The sequence below is a fragment of the Triturus cristatus genome, chromosome 6 (genome assembly GCF_964204655.1).
Source record: "Triturus cristatus chromosome 6, aTriCri1.1, whole genome shotgun sequence".
Classification (NCBI taxonomy): Eukaryota; Metazoa; Chordata; class Amphibia; order Caudata; family Salamandridae; genus Triturus; species Triturus cristatus.
In genome coordinates this window covers 732,703,423-732,715,761 of record NC_140589.1, presented here as the reverse complement: position 1 = coordinate 732,715,761, position 12,339 = coordinate 732,703,423, and positions in this window count along the sequence as shown.

The following is a 12,339-nucleotide window of genomic DNA, read 5'->3' as shown; positions in this document are numbered from 1 at the left end:
TTCGCGCCGCCGGCGCGTCCGCGCCATTCCCCTGTTTAAGTAGGGAATAGTGGGTAAGGACTGGAGCGCTGACTGCGACTTCCGGTGGTTAGACCGGAAGCAGTGACTGCCTTGACGACCCTTCGTTCAATCGGCACAAGCCGTGAAGGACCGAGGTCAAAGGCAACTGACTAAAGGAGCAGTGAAAGAAAAAACTTATGAGTATGGCGCAATTTTGTTATAGTTGATCCATGGTCTCCAATTCTCATCAGTACTTCATTCAACAATTCAGCATGATCTTCAAATGACCTACACACCACCATAATATCGTCCTGGAAACATAACACTGTTTGCATACCCTGAAAAATATTCTGCATGATCCTCTGAAAAACTGCAGAGGCTGATGCCAAATCAAATGGCATTCGACAATAACAAAAAGCCCTTAGAGGTGTGACAAGAGAAGTCAGAGGTCGAGATTCCGGATGCAAATTCACTTGATGGTAAACTGCAGACATGTCTAAAACGCTGAATATTTTTCCTCCACCCAGCACACTTATTATTTCCGCAATATTGGTTAATGGTTGATGGTCCACCCATATATTCCTATTAAGATCCCTCAAGTCTATGCAAAGACGGATCTTGTTGCCTTCCTTAGGAGCATCCACTATTGGAGCGAGCCATTCTGAATATATGATGGGTTCAATGATCTTACCCTCCAACAGCTTATCAATTACTTTCTCAAGTGGCTCCCTCATCAACAATGGTATGGACCTTGCTTTATATACTATCGAAACAACGTTTTTCTTTAAAATTATGCGGAGTGAAAGAATTTCTTCAGCATACCTAGTTCATCTGTAAATACATGCGGAAAAGATTGCACTAGCTTCTTACCCCATTCTGAATCAATGCCCTGTACAGGAAGCTCACATCCATGCATAGTTTCCATCACCATCATTGGTTCCTTTCCATTAGGATCAAGAATGATGTTTTTTTTTTTAACACTTTATTGATGACCGCAAGGTGTCAAATACATAACATAAGCAATATGCAGTCTATACAGTCTGTTTTTTCCTTTGCCCTTAGTACATCAATTACAATATATATGCCCCCACAGAAATTCTGTTTCCATTGTCCTATAAAACAATAAAAAACAAAAGGAAGCTAAGGGTCGCATTCTGTGGCAATAATGCTATCAAGCCAGCAGTGGAAAATGTTCTCTCGTGGGTGTCATTACAAAGTTGTATGTGTTAACAATCAACTGATAAAGCTTATTCGAACTCATTGCTCCAGCATACTCTTCCATGCTTTATCCGTAATCTCAACTCCAGAGTCCTCCACCCAGCGCGCCCTAAGGGAAGTAAGTGGAATTGCTGCATGTGCCCTGACTCCAGTGTATAGCCAACGTGCTAAATGCCCCCCGGGTCCCATATAGTATAATAGGTGTAACAAATCGTGTTGTGGGGGTTCATTCCTCTGCGGGGCCCAAGCGGTTCTGATGTAATGCGTTACAGTAGCGTGTAAGAGATATAAGCGTGGGGGTGCCCCCGTGGCCTGTATGAAAGAGTTGTGATCTAGCATGGTGCCGTCCCCAAAGAATGCCCACACTCCCTCCACCCCATTGTCTGTCCAGTCTCGTAATCTGGCCTTCGTGAGTCTACCCTGCAGTGTAGGGATACCGAGGATGGGGATGTTTGCGGCGTACGGGAGTACCGTAGATGTATAAGATAGAGCCTTCCTCCAACACAACATGGCGGTCTTAAGTGGGGGAGGACAATCCGGGGGAATTCTAGCCTTCGGTAGCAGCAAGGAATGCAATTCCCCTCGATCCAGCCTCTGCGACGTAAACCCAATCTCCTTTAAATTCCTCCCTGCGGTCCAGTATGAGAGCCACTGGAGCTGGCTTGCATAGTAGTAGCCTCGGAAGTCAGGGACTCCCAAAACGCCATTGTTGTGCGTTGCCAGCTGGAGCTTTCGAAGACTTATTCGTCTGCGGCCAGCACCCCAGATAAGACTCACCAGTATTGTGTTTAATGTGTTAAAAATGGATTGTAGGAGGATCACGGGTAGATTCACAAAGTAATATAATAGGCGAGGCAGTATCACCATTTTTGAGATAGCGATCCGTCCCATTACCGATAAATGCAGAGAGGACCAAAACCCTACACTAGCACGGAGCCCCGTTATTGCTCGCTGTATATTGTCCTCAATTTGATCCTCCTGTGTTCTGTAAACCTGGATACCGAGGTACTTAAAGGTGGTAGGAGTGACCGGTAGGGTATAGGTGCCTAACTGCAGGCGGATTAGATGTGGTGCTTCTTGGAAGAAATAGCTCGTCGATTTCTCAGGGTTTATGGCCAGTCCCGACAGTCGCTCAAAGGTGGCAAGTATATTAGGGAGAGGGGCATTATCAGCGATCAGGTCTCGTAGGTATAGGGGTATGTCATCTGCATAGATGGACATCAGGTGTCACACTCCATCAATAGGAATGCCAAGCCGGGCCTCGGAAACCCGTAGGGCCAGGGCCAAGGGTTCCAGTGCAAGGACAAAGAGCAGGGGAGATAGAGGGCATCCCTGCCTCGTGCCTCTGTAGATATTATATTGATCTGAAATGTAGCGACCCGTGCGAGCCCTGGCCGTAGGGGACGTGTACAATAATCGGACCCATTTAAGGTATGTGTCTGGGAATTCAAACCGTCTCAGAGTCGCGAACATGAAGTCCCAGGAAAGGGAGTCGAATACCTGTTTAAGGTCCAACGCCATATACCCTGCATATTGGTAAGCTCGTGGGGAGGCCTTCATTACATAATGTAGCCGTCTGGTGTTCAAAGAGGTGCTGCGGTTTGGTAGGAAACCGCACTGGTCCCGGTGGATGAGCGTTGTAAGATAGGGTTGTATGCGATTAGCCAGGGCCTTGCTGAGGATTTTATATTCTGTAGATAGCATAGAGAGGGGTCTGTAATTGGACAGCTCAAGCCCTTCCCGCCCTGGTTTAGGTATGGATGTGACCAGTGCCTGCATGGTGGAGTCTGGCAGGTGGCCAAGCTCAAAAGCAGTCTTGAACACAGCCGCCAGTGCAGGTACTAAAGATTCAGAGTAGGTCTGGTAAAATTCTACAGGGAGCCCATACATCCCAGGCGTCTTGTTACGGTTTAGACCCTTGATCGCAGCGCGGATCTCTTGTTGAGTGATAGGGCCATCTATTTCTTCCTGCACATCAGCAGATAGCACTGGGAAGGGGAGGTCTTGGAAAAACTCAGTGATGGGGGAGCTTTCTACCGGAACAGGGGGTGCATAGAGTGCTTCATGGTGATCATGAAAGGCCGCGTTGATTTCTTCTTGTGTGTGGACTATATGTCCCGCTAGGGTCCGGATTCTAGTTATAATGGGTGGGTCCGGTCTATTTCTAACTATGCGGGCAAGTAACGCACCCGATCTATCCGCTTCGGTGTGTTTTCGTTGGAGAAACGCCCTGTAATCTATTGTCCGCAGCGTCTCCAACGTTTCCGCATGCTCAGTGTGTGCGGATTGCAATGCCCCCTGTTTGGCAGGGTCTGATACTACTTCCCTCTCCAGTGCATGTAGCCTATGTTCAACGTCCTTCAGCCGTTGGTGTGTCTCCTGCCTACCCCCCTCTAACTGTCCAATCGTCGCTCCTCTCACCACCACCTTCAATGCATCCCACTCGGTCAGATTGGAGGAGGCCGTGTTCCAGTTTTCAGCCAAGTAATTGGTGATAGTGTTAGACAGAGTCGTGCAGAATGGGGCATCTTCAAGTAGGTGTGGATGCAACCTCCATGTGGGGACTGGGGCAGGCACCATGCCCCAACGGAGTTTTAGCTCGAGGGGGCTGTGATCAGAGAAGGTCTTTGCTAGATATGTGGAGTGGTGGGCCTTCGCTATGATGGATCTTGAACAGAGGAACCTGTCAATTCTAGTATGGAGACTATGTACCGGGGAGTAAAAGGAATATTCCTTGTGGGTTGGGTTGAGGCTGCGCCATACGTCAGAAAGTGTCCACCCGCTGGTCCATGTTGTGAATTGCTCTGCTAGTTTGCTAGCGTTCGTGCCATGCAGGGGGGGTGTGACCTGTCTAGTTCGGTGTCCAGTACCGCATTCCAATCCCCACCTAGTATCCAGGGTATCCCGTCCCAATCCGCTAAGACTGCACCCACCATACCCAAGAAACAGTCCTGGTCGAAGTTAGGGGCATAAATGCTGCCAAGGACCACCGGGGAGCCATCAAGGGTGCCTTTCACCAGGATGTAGCAACCCTGGTCGTCTACCCTGTGCTCCAGTTCAAGAAAGGGTACCCCGTGGCGTGTCCAAATAGTCGCTCCCCTAGCGAAGGCAGAGTAATTGGTGGAATAAATATGTCCCCTCCATTTTTTCCGCATCTTTTGTGTTTCAGATTCGGTTAGGTGGGATTCCTGGAGGAACTCCACTTATACTGTGGAGCTCCCATTCCCGTGTAGCCAGTAAAGCAGACCTGACCAGGAGACCCCTTTCCCATAACCGGAACAAAACTTGGCACAGCGCCTAAACTGCACTGGGCCCAACATTGGAGTACCAATAATATGAAAGAAGCAACGGTGCGTACGCAAGCAAGGAGGTAGCCACCCCAATACCTAATCATGGTCGTAAAAAGGGGGTCTGCAACCCACTGGCTCTACGGTACCCTGCCCCCGGGAGGGAGGAAGTGTGTGCAGTTGTGATGGGGGACATAATTATAGGCACACTCCATCACAATGGGGAGTGTCACGAAACCCCTCCGCAGATAGCGCACAGCCCAGGTGCATCAAAGCGCAGCAGTTGTATCAATAGGATAGAAGGCTGTAGCCCCACCTACCCCCAGAGAGAGTCCCGGAACTCATCAGCATACACAAAAAAGCATTATAAGTTAAAGGATACGATAGTCTCTCAGGCGCAGGGCTCACGCCATCGGCAATGGCATGTCCAAGTCCCACATTCTCCGACTCCAGCTTTGTTGACTCTTCCCCTATATTCAGTTGTCGATCAAATCATCAGCTGCCCTCGGTGTGATCGTGGGGAAGAGAATTGCACTGTGCTCAGAGTCCGAGTGAGTAGCACTGTCCTCGGAATCGGTGGAAATTCTGTGCGAGTCATTACGAAAGGCCCCGGCAGCCGCAATCGCTCCCTCCTGATCTCGTTGCTGTTGTTCCTGTGATGGGCCGGCGCCTCCTTTACTCCCGTCGGGGTTCTGAGTTCGACGAGGGGTCCTTTTCAGGAGTGTGTCTGAATCCTGCGAGGAAATATCCGGGTTGCTAATTTGGCTAGAACCGATGCTCGACAAGTAGGGATCTTTTTAAGGGCATCTTGAGTAGCAAGACTGAGTGAGTAAGCATTGAAGTGAGTGAATAGTGTGGAAAGGATTATACGGGCCCTGGTCAGTGGTGGCTGGTAAGCTTTAAAACTGGTGGCGTGTAAGTACTTACCTCGGGAAGGATGGAGCCTGTAAGCGAAGCGAGAGAGGCTGCCTTCTAGGAGAATATTGGGGTTATCCTTAAAAAAATGTAATAAATAAACAATGACTAAATACTGTGTTTTACAGCACAATTCTGACATAAATTGGCTAAAAAATAAGAGGTCCTGAATTAAATATTCTAATTCTTCTATGGTGTGCAAGGCAGGGATATTGGGGCCAACACCTCCAAAGAAATCTCACATAGCTTATTTCTCAAAATCTATGTTGCCTTTTCTTTTGCTTATTTTTTGTATTCTGCCTCTTCAGCATAGATGTTCAATCCTATAAGATGTCTTAGAAGGGGCAGGGTGGAAAAATCAAAGGTAATACACATTTCACAAAAACAAGCCAAAAGACACAAAAGCTTTAAAGGTCTTACAGTTTACTGTTCAACTATATAAATCTTACTGGATCAGACAATTTACAGGAATTGTACATGTTCAAGTCTATGACAGCAGCGGTTAGAGAGCTTTATCATATAGAGGATGAAGTGCCTCCACACAACAGATGTAATGAAGTAACCTCCACAATAGTAACTATCCTTTGATGCCAAGCAACACAAATCAGCAGTAAGCATCCATATTCCAGTACAAATGATCCCTAAAATAGCAACTTAAAGTGTTTTGTCACAATTGCAATAATTCTGCCTGAAACAGCTTCTTGCCAGTTTCAGAAAATACACACATTTTACAATGACAATTCTCATTTTGCATAATTGAGCTCAATTTCCCCAAACTGAAGTTTTTTAATGCCTCACTGTCAGTTCGGCCACATTTTGACCCATCTTAAGGTCACCCAACCTTAGTGCCCTGTAAGATAAGTCCTTCCTTGCCTTTGCCACTAGTTCTAAAGCCCTAAAGTCACCAAAAAAGGCTGGGGAAAAAGTTGTGGAGAATAATAGCTCTTCATACTGTGAGATACAGATGATTGTGAGTGTCCTTACCAACCCTTTTATCATGTTCAAATCAATGGATGTCCTCTGGTCTGGTGTCTTCCCCCCTTCTTACCTAGCCCATCCCTTCAGCACTGCCTTTACTGGGAAATCTTCCTCCTCATTCAGCTTCGTAAAATTTGCTATTTTCGCCAGGTGTCTCGAAACCAATGCGTGTGATTTCCCATGGTCTTTGGCCCAAAGCACAAAATGCTGCACTCTTCTGGCAGGGAGATGGCCATCTCCTGATCCCAGGAAATGGGTCACTGATGTAAATGTGTCCCAGGGGCCAATGATAATTCTCCTAAGGCCACTATCCTTTGTTCCACTGTACCATGCATTACTATTCTGCATTGAAGGCTGTCATCTCTTTCATCCCTTGGGGGTAAAACGCCCAGAATTTCGCCCACTGAAAATAAGAAAGAACGTCAGTGGCCTCGTAGACATAGCACAATCGAAATTCCACATTTCTCAACAGACAACCTTTCACCAACTCCCTCAACAACCCCATCAAGACCGGGCAACACCTGGACTGGCAATGAAAGGCCTGCACTACAGCCATATTGTCTGACCAGAATGTGATCATTCTATTAGGTAGAACTTACGGCCATAGATGGAGTGACAAAACACTTGAGAACATTTGCAGCACAGTGTTGTTTTTTTAAGCCCATGCTTCCTCCATGCATTAGGCCATTTTACTGCACTCCACTCTCTGCCAATAATGGCACAAAAATCCTCTTTCTGATACATCTGTGCAGAGCTGGAGCTGCTGACTGCTGCACCACAAAGTGTGCCACAACAGTGCACCATTAAACTCCTTCAGGAAGGACAGCCACATGCGCAGACCATCTTTCAGTCCCCCACTAAGGCTCACCAAGTGATGGGCTTTAATTACCTTTACTGTTGCCCTAGCTAGCCGCCTGGCATAGATTCAACTGGTATAATCCTAGCTGCAAAGTTTAGCCTGCCCAGCAGGCTCTGAATTGTGGCTAGTGTTGCTTTGTTCTTGCTCAGAACCTGCAGAATGTTAGATTGAAGAGCATCAACCTAATCTTTCGGCAGTCTGCGAATCCCTTTTGTAGAATCAATTTCATTGTCCAAGAAAGTCAAACACTCGGTTGGTCCCTGGGTCTTCTCTGGTGCGCAGGGCATCCCTAATGATTGACTAATTGTTGAAATGCATGGAGGGTTTCGCTGCTCTCCCTGGAACCTGCCTTACTGATGAAGATGAAGTCATCCAGGTACTGCAGTGAACTCCCTGGGGGCTGCTCTGCCTCACTGTCCACTCCAGAAGGCAAGCAAAAACTTTGAACAGGGAACATGACACCGCACACCCCATGGCCATGCACTTATCGTAGAAATACTGCCCATCCCACTGTATCCCTAGTAGGTGAAAACTATCAGAATGGACTATTTTGAGGCTGTAAGTGACTTAATATCAGCTTTCGCCATAAGAGCTACCATGCCTGCTGCTCGAACCAGATCGACTTCCTCATCGAAAGAAGCATAACAGACCGAGCAGGGTGGTCCCTGCTCAGGCAACTTCTCCTTGATACCTCTGGATAACATGGCAAATGCCTCTATCCAGGTGTCTATAGTCTCCACTTGCTTAGCCTTCCACTTCCACTTATATTTGTATACAACTTTACTGGCCACAGTTATGTCTGCACCCTCCTTGGCAAATGTAAGCATTGAGAAAATGTCAATGAGTTTCCTGTTCCATATTCTCTCCCTGATTTCTAAGGGAACTCTCCATGCCAGGAATTACTTTCCTGTCAGCAAGGGAGGATCAGTCCTGACCAAAGCACCCCCATTACTCCCATATGTGGTGATGTCTGTAGCGCCTGTGCCTGAACCCTCTGTTACCACAGAGGAGGACTCACCCTGCACCTCCGGAGGTGTGCTGCTGTCCTGCCCCCACACTTGACATTCCTGCTTGCTTACTGCTGTGACCCCGTTCCTTCATGCCCAACCCAACCAACACCTTTAATGAGGCCATTAAGTTGTGCATTTCTTCCATAATCTTACCCAGTCCTCCTTGCAGCACCTGACTTAATGTTCCCAGCGTTAGGCTGGGGGCCCCCTTCTGTGAGGGTTGGTTGGTCTGCCTCTTTGCATTGGCATGTTACTCAGTGGGACATGTTCTCCCACACTGTGGGGACCACTGTTCCCAGCAACAATGTATTGTTCTTCACTGTCCTTTCTCCCCCTTTTTGTTCTGCTCGCCTTTTGGGAAGTTGAAGGAACTTCCGTTAATTCGTGATGGACAATGTCTTTCTTGGCTTACTTCAATTTACCGTCAGTAGTGGCTCTGGCCAGTCTCTTCTTTTTGGCAGGCTGAATGCCACTTTCCTGGTTTTCAACATCAAGGCCAGAATCAGTTGATGCATCCCATCACTGTCTGTAACTGTGAGTGTTGCTGACTGTTGCTGCACCTCCCGAATCCCTAACATATTCCTTCCCCACTCCAGACCTTGTGCCTGCCCCATTCTGCATTCTGTCCCATTCTGCATTCTGCACACGCTTCCTGGGATGTTATTTCTTGTTTCTATAAACTTTTACAGGCTTTGCACACTGTTAATTTTATTTTGGTTTGTTTTTGGTGCTTCCCCTGTCATCCCTGATCGCCACTCCCCCTCCGTGTTCATGGTTCCTCCTGGTTGTCCCCATGGCACAGCTCCCAGCTGCTCCTTCTGGATATATATTTTTTTACGTTTATTGCCATTCCTGCCATTGTTTTAGTGACAATGGATCATCATGTATTTACATTCTATTTTTTATTTTTAAAATCACAATTTTACTAACGCCGAGACTCGAACCCGGTTGTCCAGGTCCAAAGTCTTCAGCTGTGGAGGTTACGCTCCAGTCTCTCTCCTGCTGGTTTACTATTGCTTTTGCTTGGTAAGCTCTCTATTTGTAATATCAGTTGTGTGCAGCAGATGGTGCTGTTATATTACTTATTTTTCCTGTCATGGCAAAGCAGCCATAATTTCCAAAATCCAAAGGGCTGTCCCTGCCTTCAGGCTGGAGCCTCTTTGAGACACCATTTACAGTTCCCGCATTATCAGCAGCACAGATATGTTAGCTGGTTACAGGAAAATAACCCACGCCTTTTGCTCAAATATATCGCACACTAAGGTCAGGGACCACGAGGTGGGAAACAATTGTCAGGTTAAAATTTCATTAGTAATTAGTGATAACACACGTACGGACACAATCTGTACAAACCTATACATGCAGACGGCCACATGCAAACACGCGCACAAACGGCATGCACCCTCACGCCAGACATACCCTCTGTCTATCCATCCCCCCTCACTACTTCCCTGGCTCCTTCTCCATCTCTCGGCCAAAATGTTATCATTTATCACAGGCAGGTAGTCTAAGAGGCCTGGGACTTCCCATCCCCACACTCTGTGCCTTTCATCTTTTTGCTTTGGAGGTAACATCAAACATACGGCTGGACAAGGCAGGCAGGGCTCCAAAGTTCAGCATTCACGTTAATAACTTGACTGAGGGTTGAGTTTTATTGCTTGCGCTGGAGTAAACAGCAGCAATTTCAAGTTGCATATTCCCCAAAAAGCACACTTGTGTCCACCGTGCAGTCCAAAAACAAGTAGTGATCAGCGCCAATTCATCGGTGTACAGCGTCAATGCAGACGGTAAATAAGCGAGTGCTCTAATTGACAGTTGTAGCTGTCACGTTCCAATTGACATTGATCAGGATCAAGGAAGAATTGCAGTTGATTTTTCTGTAATTTAGATTCTCTTCACGTCTTGTGTGTGTTCGCCTTACATGCTGACGAATTTGCTGCTCTAGTTCCCCAGATGGAATAGTCACACTATTTCTTTGCCCTGAAACACATTTTATGTCTGTTCTTTTCATTCATTCGTAGGCATCTGCTGTTTTCTCCTTGTGCCTAGATGTTCCTCATAAAAGTATGTTTCTGCTGATGTATTTTTATTTTCGGCTTGGAGGCATGTCTCTCAGTGCACAAAGACGCTCGGGGGTAGATGTGGGTGTAGTGACAGTGCCATGGCTAAAATCCAGAATGTGAGATGGGCATGAGAAGTGCTCTGTTGGTGTAATGTGTTCTCATGTGCTGCTCAAGGCAAGTTTTTATTTTCCGTTTTGATGGCTGTACATATGGGCAGGCAGTTTGCATTATCTTCTCTCTTGGGGACACTCATAGTCATGCATTGCTTGTGTGTTTCAAAGTGTCTGCTGCCTTATTTCCCATGCATTAAGTTATCTCATTGGTTTAGGGTTTTGTTTGTTCTGTTGATGCCAATGGACGCTTTAGTGGTTTCTCAAAAAAGTGAATAGCTCACTATGTTTACCAAAACAGAAACCTGTAGGATTTCAATCATAACAGAAACTCTGAGAAAGTTTGAAATTCCTAAATGAAATTGATATGATGTTTAGACACAACATTAATTTGGGCGAAAATGAAAAACATAAAAATCATACAATGAATTCTAGCATTGCTCAAACTAGCTATTAGATACTAAGCATTTGTAAACTATGTCTGCCCCTTCCCCCACAAATATACTTTCAGCAGTTTGGACCCTTCAAAATATAAATACTATCTAGTAGGTACTTCTATTTATTTATGGAACACAGAATGTGCAGTTAATTGCATATTTGCATGCTAACAGTCAACATGACTCACAAACCTACAGAAGAATATTCACTAGAAGCATAACCTGGTTTTAATCGCCCCTTCCTCTCTTAATGGAATCACATTCTTGAGTTGATGTGCTCTCCTGGCATTGCTGCCCTCTCATGTTGCAGGGCTTTAAAATGATTGGATCAAGGTTTGATAGTATTTACAGCAAACTGCAGGCATCTAGGATTGATCAATTCTGAACACGAACATGCTCCACACGATTCCATAACTAACAAATCCAAAACAAACCACATAATTCCACTAGAAACAACACATCCAATCAACTACAAACAAATAAACATAAATAGCAAACAAAATCATTTACTATGCCAAAAACTCAAACTTTCACAAATGCAAGACCGATTGCACTACAAATGCTTGTTAAATACTACCACCATTTATATGATGCCTTTCTCATGACCTTCCTCCCTAAATCTTTACTCATATTTCATTCTTTTCCTTGTGCCCTCAAAACTCGTCTTACAGCCCAAAGAAAACCCAAAGATCACAGCAGCCCAGTTCATTTGACAGTTAACAGGTAGTGGTTCAGCAGCTGTTTACCAAGCATTCCCTACCACTAGAAATACTACCTCTACAACGGTGGAACATCCAGCAGCAGCAATTTGCAAGCGCCCGCTGCTGAACTGTGGTAGGTAACATGTTAGATATGCTAGTTTCTAACCCTTTTTCATTTAAAACCTTGACGTGCAAGAGTGAGATAAATTGCCAGGAAGTGTCTAGTGGTGGATTCAGAGGAGCATGATGTGGCATCAACACTATGCAATCTTCGTTGGCACCCTCACTTTTAATAGCACGAGACCCAGGCTTCTGAGCAAATCTTTGGCCACGTAAAACAAAACCTGTGTTTATGCAGAGTTGCAATGCTATGTAGTCAGGACCATGCTGTATAATTACCTATCATCACAGTGACTATGTAATTCTTGACTGTCCAGTGAGCAGTGTTTAACCCTTAAAATTATTCTTAATTCCTCTGCTTCCATCTGTTTAAGAATGGGAACATAATACCAACTTCCCCTTCCATATTCACAAATTGGCTTCAGAACTTTTATTGTCCAAAAGAAACAACCCCTTATCTATCTGCCCTTTAATAGTGCACTCACAATGTGCAAGTTGCTGCCCCTACTGAAAAGGGTCACAGGAGAGAGATATCTTTGATTGTGGTTTCGCCAAGGCGTAACCCTTTATCTTTATTCACACATCTTAGCATCAGTGAGAAAAGAGAACCATTGTTAAGCAGACATAATAGTTATGTGAAT